The sequence below is a fragment of the Artemia sp. Qi Xiang Cuo genome, chromosome 17 (genome assembly GCF_049724085.1).
Source record: "Artemia sp. Qi Xiang Cuo chromosome 17, ASM4972408v1, whole genome shotgun sequence".
In the NCBI taxonomy this organism is placed as follows: Eukaryota; Metazoa; Arthropoda; class Branchiopoda; order Anostraca; family Artemiidae; genus Artemia; species Artemia sp. Qi Xiang Cuo.
In genome coordinates, this window is record NC_142810.1 from 60,289,024 (window position 1) to 60,306,271 (window position 17,248).

A 17,248-nucleotide genomic window follows, 5' to 3' on the forward strand; every position below is an offset into this window, starting at 1 on the left:
ATGAGGGTTCAGCTGATGAGTCTGAGGAGAAGTTCGAAGCGAAGGTAGTGTTAAGCAAGTTTGCTATAGCTTCTGGGTCTTCCAACTTTTTCCCTTCAGCGTTGAATAAGAATGGTATTGATCGCCTGTTCTTATCTTTCTTGGACACATACCTCCAAAATCGTTTAGGGTTTTCCTTTATACTAAAGGCTATCTTCTCCTCATATTCTGCCATAAAATGCCTAGTTAGATGTCTCAACTTATTCCTGGCTCTGGCATAATGCTCCCAGTGTCGTGTGCATACACACTTCTTGTACTTCGAAAGTGCCTTTTTCTTCCTGTTCATGGCTCTTTTAATGGGTCGATCTATGTGAGGCAGTGTTCTAGGTGCCTTGACAAAAGACGTTGAAGTACAAAGCTGCTCAACATGGAGGACGGCGTTCTTGAAATTTAGACAGGCTTGCTCTATATCATCACTGTTAGTCACTTGATCCCATGCAACCGCCTGTAGTATTTCCCTGATCCTGCTGTAGTCGGTATACGTTCGTTTGGTGCAGTTGTTTGGTGGTTGACTTATTAGCAAGTCATGGGAAATACAGAGGTGATTGCTAGCGCCAATGGGGGGCAGGTAATCAGTATTCACTAGCAGTCCTGGGTTGTTAGTGATTGTCAAGTCTAGTAGAGATGGTATCTGGTTGTTTTTGTAACGGGTTGGCTGATCAATTAATTGGTACAGATTATTGTTGCCTAAATATTCCACAAACGGGTTAGTTGCAGTTGAACTTTGATGGTAACCTGCTCCATCCACCCACAAAATATCAGGCATATTTAGATCTCCAATTAAAATAAAATCTTGGTTACAATGCTTAGATGCATGATCAGCTAATTGAGTAAGAGCCCCATAAGAGGCAGCAGCATCTGGGCTGCTTGGGCTTCTATAAACGCATCCTATTAGAAGTGGCTTCCCCCAATAACAATATTAACAAAAACACTCTCAACCCATGGGGAATAATCATGATTCAAAGTCAAATCTCTGACCTGTAATACATCCTTCACATAAACAGCAACGCCTCTTCTGGGGTGAGTTGAGAGATTCGAGAACAGGCGATATCCGGGGATCATGATATGATCATCTTCCAGTGGGGTAGTAGAGTTCTTGGGGGTCAGCTCGCAGATACACAACACATCGTATTATTCAGCAGTAGTTGTAAGTTTTAGTTCAGGAAGCTTATTTGTCACTGTATCAATGTTCGTGTAAAAAAGCTTCAATAATTTCTTTTGACTAGTCTGTGGAGGGTTACTATAATGTATCACTTTTGGCAAACTCTTGAAACTAATGTCTGATGAGCTAGGGCTCGAGCATGAATGGAAAGCACAACTATTATTGCCACTCTTAAATGAATCACTATCATCGACACTACTACAACTGTGGAAACTATTTACATATGGGATATCCTCAGCAGACAGTGGGCACATTAGTGCTCCGTCGCTGCCCCGTTTTTTGAAGTTTGGATTTGTTTTCGTTTCTCCCTTTCCGCCTTTGTGCGGTCAAAGTGAAACTGCACAGCACCCTTCAGCTCCCTCGACTTAGTCACAATCTCCTTTTTTATCTTGTAGTTATCAGTGAGGAAGAGGACAGGTCTAGGTCGGTCACCTGGTTTTGGTGGATTGTTCCCGAGCCGCTGCGGCTTCAAGATTTTGACAGAGGGCAGATTGTATGACTGGGCAAGATGATCCTGAATAAACATCAGAATATCAGCTGCCTCTTCACATGATTCAGGAACTCCGTAAACTACGATGTTGAGCTGCCTTTTCTGTCTCTCTCTGTCCTCACGGATGATCCGTCTAACATCACTTTCAAAGTTCTTGGTAGTATCGCTCTGACACCGGTTCAGCCTGCTAGTAACTATATCTTCTAATTTGGATTCAACTTCTGCTAGGGTGCACTTGCCTGCGATCTCACTTTCCAAGTTAGAGATTTTGCTGTTAATGTTCCCCAGTTCTTGTTTAAGATATTGCTGAAACTGATCCAGAGAAGAGGTCACAGCTTTTGAAACGGTAGCTTCGATAAGCTTTTGTGTAACATTTGAGCCAAGGCTGCTATTCCCAGTAACCTTACACACAGGACAGAACCACTCACAGGTGAGGCTGTCAGTCATTTTGCAAAATAGTTGGTATTCTGATTTTGAGATTCCAACGCAATCTATGCACAGCCACTTATCACAACCATCACAAGACAAAGCTTGGGACTGTCCATAAAGTTCGCGTCTACAGCTACCACACTCATCTTCATTTTTCTTTGGGCTTACCCGGGTTCTCTTGTTTGTTGACACTTTCGGCGGCATTTTCTTCTATTTCTTCGCTGAAAACTCGGCTGAGAACAAAACCACAGTACAACGCCAAGCGATCAAAACTTGGCGCCCGGGTTAAAATTTAAAAAGGCACGTGGGCGGGCGGTCACGTAGGCACTTTTATCGCGAGCTTAAGTTCGATAATTGCACAGGATTCGATGAAAAGAGTAGTCAAAACTGATCAGCAAGTATATAAAATAGTCTATGTCCTATTTATTTTTCCAAAAAACTGTTCTAAGATTTCACTTGATCCACTCTCAAGGACGCCAAGGTCAACACAAAGGATGTAATTTCTACAAGTTACACACCTTCGTATTCTGTGGTCCTGGCAAATAATATGCCAATATGCTTTCTAAATACACTTCTCAGCCAATATATTTTCTAATTTGAAGTTCTTTTTGCCCTGAAAGTTCTTGAGGTAGACAAAATGTGGGAAGTGCAATACTCAAATCACCTATTCCCAGCAGTTTAAGGATTAAATCCCGCTGGTACCAACTCGGCCTCTTGTTTGTTTGATATTGCTCCCTTCTGCACAAATTATCACCAAAAGTACGCAGAACAAATCATCACCAAAAGTACGCAGAAAATGGAAGGCCAACGTAATCTGTGGCGTTTTTAATATTTATCGTTTGGCAACTGTGCTCCGTTCCTGACTGCAAATTCAGAAGAAGAAGAAGCTTGGCTTTATTTACAAACAGCCACAGCTGTTCGATCAGCTGTTTAGATGAATTGAGACAAAGGGTAAGTCCCTTGGGAATTAGAATAAAAAAAATTCTAACTTCAAAATCCAGGTAAACAAAGTGACACACCAAGGGAATCCACTTAAAATAACACCTAGGTACAAATATAAGCAGTTAAGGCAAAATATGGGTAGAAATAAATAATCTTTCTCACAGAATTGGCCAACAGTCCTTTATTCAATTTCACACAACCCTATGGTTTGGCCATGTACTTTGCCACCAACAGTGCAACTTTGTCAATGAAGCCCTTAGATGTACACCTCTTCAAGGATAAAAAAACAACAACCTGGAGGACAGAAGAAAACATAGTTCACCTGCATTAAGGCAGACCTAGACCTACTCAGGGGCTTCAAGATAAAAATTGTATAGGTTCTGGCTGGAGATATATATTGGTGCATTAAGGAGGATGGGGTAAGGTATAGTTAAGCTGCACACAAAATGCGTTAGTTACAATGATTCCACATTTTAAAAAGTATAAATTATTTTCTTCACATGTTTCCTTCTCTACAGATCTTTCTCTAGATTTAGACCCCCAGTACTTGACCAGTGCCTAATCTTGGCCAGAAATTCTGATTAAAAAGTATCTTTCCTATATATATACACAGCAGGCTTCTAATCATGGACCTTATGTACATAGGGTTAGATAGTTATGACTGGCTGATGGTTAGGACCAGACCAGTTGATATTGACTGACTATAATATTGGGAAACATTTGATTTTAGACAAAGTTGCATCTATATGCTAGCCAATTTAAGTATTATCAGGTACTTGTCTAAAATTCAAAACACACTTGAGAACTTGCATTGAGAATATCCAGTTTTTCATGCTGTCTATACCAGACAATAATCTTTGGCTTGTTGAGAAACCTCATTATAGCTTTTTTTAATTAAATATTTAGTTGGTATTTTGGTTAGGTTGAGATCCTTGTAATCTCAGAGCTACCATGACTTCTACCTGGTTTTTCATGCTGTCTATACCAGACAATAACCTTTGGCTTGTTGAGAAACCACATTATAGTTTGTTTTTTTTTTAAATTAAATATATAGATGGTATTTTGGTTAGGTTTGGTATATATTTGCACATTCGGGGGGTGGGGGGAAAGTTTAAACTTAGCTCTCATTTACATCAGAAATAAAATTGGTAAAGTTCTAACAAATCATATTATTGAGTTAGGACTCAAGTGAATACACCATTTGATGCCTTTTTGGTCAATATCTACAAAATCATATTTTTGAGTTAGGACAAAAGTGAATACACCATTTGATGCCCGTTTTTATGCTGATTAAGAATATAATAAGCATTTCTATCAGAAATGAGTTTCAGCCCCACCCCCCCCCCCTATATAGGCCAATTCAGGGTAAGGTATAGCCTATATAGGGGGGGGGGAGGGGGCTGAAATTCATTTCTGATAGAAATGTTTATTATATTCGTAATCAGCATAAAAAAAGGCATTAAATGGTGTATTCACTTTATTCCTAACTCAATAATATGATTTTGTAGATATTGACCACCTTTTTTATGCTAATTATAAATATAAGAAGCATTTATATCAGAAATGAATTTCAGCCCCCCCCCCCTATATAGGCCTATGCCAATTCAGGGTTAGGTTAGGTATATATAGGGGGGGTGCTGAAATTCATTTCCAATAGAAAAGATGGTAAAATTCTACTTTAGCTACTTTTGGCTACTTTAGGCCAAAGAATGTCCTGGGAAGGTATTTTGGAGTACCTACCTCCACTCCTTCTCCCTCTAGAGGGTCCTGAAATTTGCTTACGTGACAGGTCTAGGCCTATACCCATTGAAATTTTACCAAAACAACATTTTACTTTAATTTTCAGTTATAATTTTCTTTTTCTCTGGTTTTTGCTCTGAAAATGCAATTTCAGTTATTTGAGCAGAATTTTAAGCCATATCAATGTTTTATTTCCAAAATTCAGGAAATGTATTTGCATATCTTTGAAACCTTATAAATTGGGATTGAGCAAAGTTGTGAAGCTGAAAATAATTTTGTTATGCTTCATTTAAGCAGAAGATGTATTTTGCAAGGTTTCACTTCTATAACACACAGAATTTTAAAGGTCATCAAAGGTCAGGGCCCTCTAGAGGAAGGAGAAGTGGAAGTATGTACTTCAAAATACCGTCCTAGGACATACTTTAGCCTGTAGACCCATCCCTGAAAGTTTCATTTTCATAACCTGACCCCTTTCTAAGATAGCCAGAAGTAGCTAAAGCAGAAATTTACCGAAAAAATTATTATATTTGTAATCTGCATAAAAAAAGGCGGTCAATATCTACAAAATCATATTATTGAGTTAGGAATAAAGTGAATACACCATTTGATGCCTTTTTTTTCAGCCCCCCCCCCTATATATGCCAATTCAGGGTTAGGTATATATAGGGGGTTGCTGAAATTCATTTCTGATAGAAATAATTATTATAGGCTATTTGTAAAGAGCATAAAAAAAGACATCTAGTGGTATATTCACTTCAGTTGTAACTCAATAGCCTAATATGATTTGGTAAATATTTACCTAAAAGACAAGTAACAATAATCATTCTGTTTCACAATACTTTTCTTAGATTAAATGTACCCAAGGTTGACTGTGTCTGTGACCATGATTAAGCCAGGATGTTATAACTTTAAGGTCCTGTGTAGAAAATTGGACAACATTCTCACATGGAGAGGGGAGTATAGTTTATTTCTGGTGCAAATGAGAGGTAGCCTAGGCTGAAGTTTAAACTTTACCCCTACCCCCCTAATGTGCAGATATAGGCTATAGCCTACTCTGGATTTGTACATAAAGGGGTGAGAATAAAATTCATTTGTGGAACAAACTATTATTATATTTGGAACAAGCACAAATAGGGAATTGAGTGATATGTCCACTTTATTTGCAAGTCAATTAGCCTATATGAACAGCAAAATATTTCAGCTATCACATAGCCTACTCTTTGTTTCTAATTTCTTTTCGGAAGCATGGTGATTCCACACCTTTGTCATATAGGGTTTTGGGTTAGGCTTACCAGAAAATAGCTAAAGCAAAAATAAGATCAATATCCCAATCTTGCTTCCTAAGATCACAAGGAGATTCAAAATGGACGGCTATTGTTTCTTTTCTTCTTAAAATCTATCTACTCAACAGTGTTTTTACTCGGCATGGTCCAGAAAGAAGTAGATGAGCCCAAAAAATAAGTAGATTGGAAGTAGAAACGGTTTCAAATATAAGTAGAAAATAAGTAGTTTACACATAAATTATCTGACGAATTTGGACAAGAAATTAGATTTCCCGAAGCTCACATAAGGCTTTTCTTTGATAAATGACTTTAATTGTAAAACCAGCACAAAAATAAAAAGGGACTATATCAGATAAAATACTGGCTAGCTTAATCAAATATGATCAGACCAAAAAACATTTCAAATGTTTTCCACTATAAAGACGGAATTCACTTTAAAACACTATTTGACATTTCAAATCTTAAGAGGAAATATTTGCTCTAACATTCTGAAGCTGTCACATTAGATTTGACCTGCTTCAAAGACTTTTAAGCAAATCGTCAACGACGATATGGCTGGCCACCTTTGCGTTTTAGTCGGAAATTCGTTTGAAGAGTGGCGCAAAGGGTTACACTGGCTAGCCGATTGTGTTTTTCAGTCTTGATCGATTTTAAGAAACTAAACCGTCTTTCTACTGCAAAATTTAAAAATTTCAAACTGAAGGGAAATTCGATTACTTTCAAATTGTTTCCAAACCTCTTACGTCCAGTAAGCATTTTTACACTTGCGACAAATTTTCAGAACAAAACTGAGTTAACGCTTTCACAGTCCATGTCATCTGGGGGCAAACTAAAGCCAGTTCTGGGCACTCCCTTTCAGTGCTTGTTTTGTTCCACGAATAAAGTCCAGAGGGTGCAAAAAAAATTACAGGGTCTAGCTTCTCCTGAAATAGCAAAAGACGGATTCACAAGCTCAACACACTTGTATATTTCACCTTCAAACGAGAATTTTTTTCTGAATTTTTGTTTATGCTTCTTTGTAGAATTCTCTGGCCATACTCTTGACATTTTTGTGGCTTTCGGTGAATTGGAGATCAGACATCAAATCCAAAAAGCGGCATTTACTATTCAAAACAAGATACACTTGGTCAAGCTTCAGGTATCTGTGTTTGTTAACCAAGTGCGCATGCTTACATTCTTGTGTTTCTTAGGGTAGAAAACAGTAAAGAAATGCATGCAGAAAGTCTTCATTGCAGATTTTACTCGTTATTCCACCTTGGAAAAAATGAGCGCCTAACTTTAGAAAAGCATATTGAATTCGTTGAATATTATAAAAGCATATTTTACAAACTCCATCAGTACCTTCTGATATGAGTTTCTTAGCGTCCATAAAACCTGGTTGTTACCATGCGACAGGTCTTCTACTGCTACAGTCGTCCAGTAAAGTATTACAGCGTCTCATTGCTCAAACAGGCCTTTTACAGTTTGTTGAAAAGTTAGCCATCGTGTAGGAGCAAGAGCAATAAACTTTATTTCTGGAGCCTGGGTGAATATTTGCTTGTATGTATGTATTCACTTTGGACTATGCCTAAAATTTTAAGTTACAGGTCAACAAAGACCCTCAAGTCCTTTAGGCAGATTTTTCAATGTATATTGAGCACACAAATAGAAAATATGGTACGGAAACTTCACTATCACAACCCAATGATAATAGGTTATGAATAGCGTTGACAGACTCTGGCAACAGCCCATCATAGAGTTAGTAGTGTCTGCGCAAAAGCAAACCCGGTTCCTTAAGTCAACGCCTTCCCTTTCCAGAGCTTGCAAAAATTGGCTTTATTTGTCAAATACCCCATGTGTAGTACAATCAGGGCAAAAGAATTTAACAAGCATATCAACTTTCGTCTCTAAACTACCATAAGAAAAAGCGACGCAAATCTTCAGCTCTTTGCCAGCAGACACGGAGGGGGGTTATCCGCGATTATAGAAAAAGCAGTACTGTTTCAACATACCAACTAGTTCTTCACTGAAGTGCGGCTCAAATGCCTGACCCACCACGTTTGTCCTTTTCTTTTTGCTTTGAGCAAGTCTACCCAGTAGTTCTTACCCTGGTAATGACTTTCCTAACTTTGTGAGGTTGTTGTATAGAGTGTAATGCAAATCATGCTCCACTAGGAAGCAGGCAATTTTACTTTCAATCTCCAACAAACGATTTTCAACTGATTTGTCCTGGAAGTGAGATCTTATAGATAATAGAGTTCGTGCTTAGATCCTGGCTTTCTCACTAGTAAGGTACACTGATATTGTGGCATGCTTCGACAAGGCTGCCTTACTCTGAGAGCAACTTTAGTCTTTCTTGCAGCGATTGGAGTATGCCTTCCACTCTCCTCCCAGCATAAATTTAGTTTCTCCAGAAATATTGTCAAAACTAAGATAAATTTAAATAATTTAAACATCCACAGAAACGGATCAGTTTTCTTTAAGACATCTTTACCTTTTTTATTACTGTATGGTTAATTTTTCAGTTTTCTCTGTCATTTTCATTTGATTTGGAAGGTTGACTCCAACTTTGCCCCCCCCAGGATTTTGACGACATTAAACCACTGGTTGGGGTATGGATCTAGTGATCTACCAAGGATATAGTTGCAAACCACGAGCTGGATTAACTCTATTTTCTTTTGAATCAAAACGCTTGACAAGTTTGAAAAATAAATGCATGAGCATCTGTTTTACAAAAATAGTGAATTGTCTGAAAAATAGTTACATAAATGGGACAGAGCCGAAATTGAAAAAAAAATATCGAAACTGGAATCAAACGCAAGACACTCTGATTTGAAGTCTAACGCTCTACTAACAGAAACACGGCTCTAATAATCTAATTGAATGTATTAGTGATTGAAAGTCCATAATTGCTTAGCTTACGAACGGGACATGGAGAAAGAAAATGCAAGAGTTGTTTTCGAAAACCTCCATTCAAGGGTTTTTACAATGTTATGTTTTACAAAGTTATTACAATGAAATCATTTTATACTTACACGCTTTTCTACTTGTAAAGTGACACCAAAAGTGTTGTTTTTAATGATGAATTGCACTTATGGATGGTAGAATTAATAAGAATCATATAGATATTAGCAATAACTTCCAAACGAGCCATTACACATCACTCTTAGAGTTCTGGTAGCCCACTAGTCCCAAATTTTCCACTCGAGACATGGGAAAAAAAATGTCGTTTTAAGTGCCATTTGGAACTTGTAGGCTGTGGAATTTGTAGGAACAGCATAGATATGACCAATATGTTTTATATGAGCTATTAAAAGTATGTGTACGATGTTCTGGTAGCCTCGCCCCTTCAGAAACGGAACAAAAAGTGTCGTTTTTAGAGCCTTATAGAACTTGCACATGGTGGAATTTATAAAAAGCACGTAGATAGGCGAAATAGCTTTTTAATGAGTCATTAAGAATCTCTGTATGATGTTCTGGTAACCCGCTAGCCCTTGTAAAAAGAAAAAAAAACGGGAGACATATCAGTCCTACCCATGCAAAAAAGTGATTTCCTTGTTGTTCAAGGTGGGGGACTGTAATATCTCTATACAAGGTTATCGACCATGCTGATTCCAATGGCATATCTTTTGGTTTGATCTGACAGCATTTTTGAGGGACTTCATGTTTTTTTTTCAAAATCACCATAAATTTCTTTTCGCAATAAATTTTTACTTTTAACACGAACCAAAATAATAGTTATCATTCCTAAATCACTTTCAGATGACAACCATTTTTCAATCAGCAGTTTTTCAACACGTTTTTTAACTTTTGGTTACTATGGCCTGTGGTTCACTCTTCACTAGGCTGCAGCTCCTGCTGCAACCATAAAAGCAGAAAAGTCAAAGTGGGGACGCGTGAGGAATGCTATGACAGAAACAGACAGAAATAGACATAAACAGACAATGGAAGTCATAACTGAGACCTCTGAACCCCCAGAAAATGGAATTGCAAAAGTGAAAAAATGGAAGTAGAAAAGCCGGTAGCAACAGCCCATTTTCCCGCTTTTTCTTTTCCACTATTCAATTTAGTGGCGTGTCTGGACGTGCTTTTAACAAGTTTTGAACAAGCGAAATAACTGTCTGTTAAATTGACTAAAGAAAAAAACACCTTAAAAGAGAATATCGATGCCCATGCGATGATATGGCACATCATAACTTATTTTGAAGTTATTCATTTGTATAAAATAACAAAAGCAGAACATATTTACCATTCTCTCGATATGAGAAGCAGATTTATAATCCTTTCCCAATAATTTACTATCCGCATTAACTTTCCCACCCTTAATGATAACAAGCCTAAATCACCATTTAATACTACATGATTAAACTTATCACTAACCCCCATTAACCTCTTAAATTACATCAACTGTAACCGGTCTACCTTATCCGCCTTCTCCATACCCCACACCTCTACTGCAAAAGACATTACGGAAGCTAGCTTAGTCTGGAATATCCTTTTCTGAAGCCTAAGGTCTGTCAGGCCTACTTTCAAAACACTACTCTTTAAAACTAGCCATATAGCCCTAAGACCTCTACTAGCTACATAATCAATTTGCCCTTTCCATCTACCATTTGAAGTAAACTTGCATCCTAAATAAACTTTATGCTGAGAGCCTGAATTTTGACAAAATTACCGAACTCGAGGGTATCTCTGAAATTCATAAAATTAATATTATTGCTGTGACAGAGGTTCAGTCCCAGAACCCAGATTTCCTAAAAATTAGCAATTATACTCAATTTATAAAACTTCGCCCTCCCGACCACCTTCTCGGGAAAAAAGGGGGTGGTATATTATTTTTTGTCCGAGATAACCTCTAACCTAAACTCATCCCCACCCCCAACTTATCAGATTATCATGAGATTCTATGGCTGACCCTTCGACCGAAAGTACTTCCCCGCCCTTTCAATTTAATTGTAACCGCCGTCTTTTATCATTCCCCTAACCAACGTATTGACCAGAAACGCAAATTTATCCAACAATTTCTTATAAGTGCTGACTTTGTGTTATCAAAGTATCCGAACGCTGGTATTTGCTTACTTGGTGATGCGAATGACCTGAGGATAGACTCTATCTGCACCTCTCTTAATATTAAACAACTGGTTAAAATATCTACAACAAAAGGTAACAGCTCTCTGGATGTTATTTGTTCCAACATGAGTAAGTTTTATAACTCCCCGCAAGCACTGCCACCACTAGGAGGCAGTTACCACAATTGTCTTCTTTTTTCTCCCTCCTCAGCAGTTGAACATTCCTTTACTACCTCCATTGGGGTTTGCCGTCCCCTCAGTGACGCAGGACTTTTTTCTTTTGGATCATGGCTGACCAGTGAAAGTTGGTCAGACCTTTATAATTCTAATAACCTTGATGACAAAATTTTGATTTTTCAGAAAAAACTAATTGGTTCCTACTCATTATATTTCCCGGAAAAAAAAAAATCAGAAAGTGCTCCAGTGATAAACATTACATAAATAATCACATAAAAACATTAATTCGTACGAACATAAGCTTATTTAAGAGGAGTAATTTAGCTGAAGCAAATAAGTTAAGAAAGGAATTAAAAAGTCAAATTAGAAAAGCTGCCCGAGCCTATTATAAAAATAAAATTAAAGACCTGTGCCATGATAAACCAAAGAACTGGTACTCTGAAATTAAAAAACTTACCGGCAAGAGTCAAGAACAACTAAATTTTAATTTAAATGAACCTCCAAAGACCACAGCTAATAACCTAAATAAGTTTTTGGCTTCTATTGTCCAGAGTCTCCCACCACTATCTTATGAATTTCCAGATATTCCTGTTCCTTTTTCACTCCCACATATTTCTCCACTTGATGTTGTAAAAAAAATTGAAAAACTAAAACGATCAAGCATTTGCCCTTTAGATATTCCTGGTCCACTGAGTAAATCTTTCAGTGATAACCTCTTAAAACCTCACTCCATCCAGTTTAATGGAATTACCAAATTTGAACAGGTCCCTCAATATTGAAAACATGATTGTATTACCCAAATCAAAATAGAAAAATGGCAAGCCTGGTTTTGATGGCATTCGTCCCATTACCCTTACCTCGATTTTTTCAAAATTGTATGAAAGTTTTCTCGCAGACTGGCTTAAGATGAAAGTCCTCCCCCTCATTGATCTTAGACAGTTTGGTAATCTTAAATCCACGTCAACCTCTCATTACCTGATCCATCTTGTTGATACCATGGGTAAATTAATTGAAAAACCTAACACTTGGCTTAATCTAATTTCTATTGATCTTCAAAAAGCCTTTGATTTGATTAACCACAATTTACTCATACATAAACTTATAAATGAATTTCACATTGAAACTTTCCTTGTTAAGCTCGTTGCCTCTTTTCTCTCTAATAGATCTCAAGCAGTTAAATATCTAAATTATTTCTCAGATCATCTCCCCATATTTAATGGCATTCCTCAGTGGACTATTCTAGGCCCTCTTCTTTTTTCACTTATGATTAATAGCCTTTCAACCCTTTATGACAATAGATGGAAATTTGTTGATGACTTGACAGTTTTAGAGATATGTCATAAAAATATCTTTAGCAACCCAATGGGCATACTCCAAGATATTGCCTGTGAGGCCTCTTCCCTTGAAATGACTGTTAACCCTTCTAAATCTGCAATAGTCTCAGTAAGTTTCCTTAAATCCCCTCCCCTTTTTCTTGCTCCTATACCTCCTGAAACCTCTGTCACATCTCTTAAACTCCTTGGTGTTACAATTTCTTCTAATTTGAAATGGGACGCCCATATAAATAATTTCCTACGACAAGCAAACTCCTCGCTTTCCCTCCTTAAACTTTTAAATAAATTTAGTTTCCCCCAATCACATTTACTACAAGTATACATTTCTTTTGTGCGTCCCATATTAGAGTACGCTTGTCCTGTGTGGCACCCTGGCCTCTCTAATGAAGCAACACGAAAAATTGAAAATGTCCAAAAGAGAGCTCTAAAAATTATTTTTAAAGAGGGCAAGATACCGTATTTGTATTTTTTTAAATATTTCAAACCTAGAGACCCTCGAGAGACGAAGAAATAATTTGTGCCTCCGTTTTGCAAAAAATGCCATAACAAACCCTCGGACGGCAAGTATTTTCCCCAAATGTCCATCCCCATCCAGATTACGGCCGCCTCGAGCTGTTTCTGATCCTATCCCTGTTTTGTCCCCCATTCACTGCGTTACTTCGAGATATGAAAAAACTTTTGTCCCCTTTATTACAGGAAAATTGAATAAAATGTCCCAATAGTTTCTTTTTTTACTTTCTTATCTTTATCTTATCTTTAGCTATAACTGAAACAATTAATAGTTTCTAATTTGTACCTAACCAATTTCTTGTATTGCCAGTGTAGCAAGTGTTTCATAAATTTTTATTTTAATTTCATGTTTGAACTTATTTTTTCTCCATATTTTTATCTTTTAACTGACCTCAGAATTTTGATCTTTTTATTTGACTTGATTTTTTTGTGTTATTGTCTGTTATTTGACTCAGAATGCGAATTTGGCCTTCAAAGGCTAGTGATAGTTCATTTTTGGAATAAATCTTATCTTATCTCTTATCTTATCTTATCTTATCTAAACAAAATCTTCAACTACTTTAAGCACTTCTTCTCCTACACTAAACCTTTCCTCTATATTTCTATGTTGTCGAAATACCATAACTACTGACTTTGTGACATTTAGGACCAAACGCTTCTCATCTAGGTTTGAGGACACCATTCCTAGCAGTTTTTGAAGGTCAGGCCCATCTTTAGCCACCAATACTATATCATCCGCAAATAACAGAGCAAACACCTACATTGCAGACAGATTTAGAGTTGGGGCTCCCTGCCCTACCATATAATCTTCTATATCACTAAGATACAGGGAAAACAACCTAGGTGAAATTGTACAGCCTTGTTTAACCCCTAACCTACTGACAATTGCCCTAGAGTAAGACTTTCCTACCTTAAATACCATTCTAACAACCAAACACATTTTAACAACCAATCCTACAAAACGTCTCGGCAGCCCTAACTTTATAAGTCCTTCTACTAACAAATCTCGTGAAACTTCATCGAACGCACCTCGCAGGTCCAAAAAAGCTGCGTATAGCCTACCATCCCTTTTCCTCATATACTTCCTAATAAGCCCATACAAAATAAATATCTGATCTACCCCACTATAATCCTCTCAAAACCCTGCCTGAATTTCTATTAAATTATTTGATTCTTTAAGCCAACTATCTAATCTAGCCACTAACACTTTACAAAATAATTTACTAAGGCTATTTCTTAAATGAATCTCTCTATAATTCTTATGCAAAGCTCGGTCTCCCTTTTTAAAAAGTGGTAAAACTATTGAAATACTCCACTGTTGAGGCCAAACCAACTTACTAAGGACACTTGAAAATAACGTTGATAACAAAGGCAACAAATATACCCTAGACCACTTCCAGAGCCTTGTTGGGATGCCATTAACTCCTGGTGCTGAGGTCCCTCTCATCTTCTTTAGCGAATTCCATATTTGTTGTTTGTTGTTTGTTTGTAGCACTCCTGGGCAAGCTGCCCATTGTGCACGTCTCCATGATTTCATCAGACCCATTAGGGATGAAGGTATTCCACGTCAAAATTTCGGCTGTCCAGCGGTTGTTCTGTCATGACCGAGGTTCAAATAATTTAAAAAAAAGCCATCTAGCCTTTGTCACTGTGGTTAGGGAGGGGTTTTGAAGAATCTCAAGGCAAAAAAAAAAACAATAAGTCAATATCATGCTTTATTAAAATCTGTCCAATGGTGTCACAAATTAGCCACCAAATTTAAAATTCAAACACAACTGCCTGATATGGCAATTTAAACTGATGAGCTTGGCTTGCAATAGATACACATACTCATACATATAGCTTACATATCACTAATTTACATGTACAATATTAAAATAATGTGCAATAATATTTATATATACAATTATTAATACAAATTACAGCTCTAAGTGTAGCTTAGTATCTACAATAAAACGGCCTAGTACCTCCACATATTTTTTCCTAGCCCATGTTGGTGCCTGTGCATGGCCCAGGATACTTCTGAGTGTGAATGCACCAAAATACTTTAGGCACGCTTTTTTAAGTGTCAATCTCTGTCTCTCATACTTTTTACAATACATTAAAATATGTCTAACATCCTCTTCTACATTGCAGACCTCACATAATGGGGAGTCTACTGACTTCCATTTAAATAATACACTCCTAATTTGAGCATGGCCTGTTCTGAGCCTGAATATACTAATAGCAAGGTGTCTGACTGGGTGACATAGATCAGGAGGTGGGGTACCATAATCATACAAATCAAGGATCCGGTTCTGAGACCTTTGACCAAAAACCTCCTTCTCCTTCTCTTTTAGCAACTTATCATAATAACATAAAAAATCATTCACTGAATACTGACGTACTAAATTCTCCCCATACCTAGCACCCTATTTTGTCAGCTTATCGGCCTGCTCATTTCCCCTAATTCCAACATGTGCTGGTAGCCATATTGCCACAATCTCACACTTGGCTGTCTTCAGTTTTAGCAGTATATTTTCCAAAAGCAACCCTGATTTTCTTGCTGGCCTATGGCCATACATCAGATAAGTCAACACTAAAAGTAAGTCACTACATATCAAATATTTACCTACTGGCAAAACACTTGTAATAAATTCAAACGCTGTCAATAGTACATATAACTCAAGTGAAAATATTGACAACTTCTCTGTTACTTTAAAAGACAATGCATGACTGAGCCCAAGGACTACAACCGCAGCCCCACCCCCAGTGGCAAAGCATGATCCATCAGTGAATACCATTCTATGTCCAGTCTGTGTCCACTGGTCTACCCATTCATGCCACCTAGCTCTTACCATCTCTGGTGGTTCCTCTGGGCTACCCCTTGAGAATGGGGGTAGCGCTATATTTGACTTTATACCTGTACTAGAAGCTGAACCTACCTCATCAATAACATCAGGAGTTGTGATAGGAGCAGCTGTTTCAGAGATGTGTTTCACCATTCGACATTATGGTGGAATTCATTTTGGTTGGAATCTTTGGTTCTGATCATATGTTTCAATAAGTTCTTTGTAGATAATGTCATTTGGGATCAACATCTACCATGTAAAATATTGTGCTTCTAATTTCTTCATTCCAGTTTCTAATGTTATCAGTCATAGTTTACAGTATATTCCAGGTAGGGGGGTTGATTTTAGGCATCCTAGAATTTTCCTCAGTATACAATGCAGGGCTGTATCCAGTTTTTTCAGGAGTTTGGCAGGTGCTTCTTGGTATAGGAAGCAGCCATAATCCAACTTACTTATTACAACTGCTCTCACAAGCTGGATGGCAACAGAGAAAGGGGCTCCTCTCTTAGATAAGCAAATAGCATTGACAGAGTTGGCTCTGCTCTTGAGGTTTCCGATTAAATAATTCACATGGTGAGTCCATGAGAGCGAAGTGTCAAAAGTCACCCCAAGGTAGCAGAACTTTTCAACTGCTGGGACAGCAGTGCCATTAATTGAGAGCCTTGGCGTTGAATGAATCTTTGTCCTTGTGAAGGGGAGCACTGCTGATGTAGCAAGAGAGAATTCCATGTTGTTGACAGTTGCCCATAGACCAAGATAATCAAGACCTTTATGGACAGCAGCTTGCAGGGCATGCTTATCCCTTGATGTTACAACAAGTACAACATCATCAGCATACAAATACAGTTTGCATCCCAGAGTATGTTCTAAACTAATATCACTGCAGTAAATAAGGAAGAGCAGTGGGCTTAGTACCCCCCCTTGAGGTACTCCCACATCTGGCTTTGTTTTTGATGGAGATTTACTCTCCCCCATATCGATATCCAGTTCCCGGCCTCTCAAGTAATCTTCTATCAACCTCCTCAGTTCTAGGCAGATTTGGAAAGACTGTAACTGTCCCAACATGTTATCCACACGAACCCTATCAAAAGCAGCCCTCATATCCAAGAAGGCTGCTTGTATCTCCTTACCTTGCTTGAAACCAGACTTTATCTTGTGCTCTAACGTTAGAAGTGCATCTGTGGTTCCTCTATTAGGGAGAAAACCAAATTGTTCATGTTGGAGTGAAATTGGTAGTTCTGGGAGAATTCTTAACTTAACAAG

General features: G+C 37.7%; 1 protein-coding gene across 8 annotated transcripts in view; it reads right to left on the reverse strand.

Annotated features, from left to right (window-relative positions):
• The window catches only part of LOC148942426 (protein argonaute-2-like), a 122,691-nt gene extending 116,459 nt beyond the window's left edge, over window positions 1-6,232 (reverse strand). For all 8 annotated transcript variants that reach the window (XM_089103509.1, XM_089103508.1, XM_089103507.1 and 5 more), the window contains exon 1: window positions 6,095-6,232. The gene's annotated coding sequence lies outside the window, so the exon portion shown is untranslated. The remainder of the gene's footprint in view (window positions 1-6,094) is intronic.
• Between the last annotated feature and the right edge of the window lie 11,016 nt (window positions 6,233-17,248).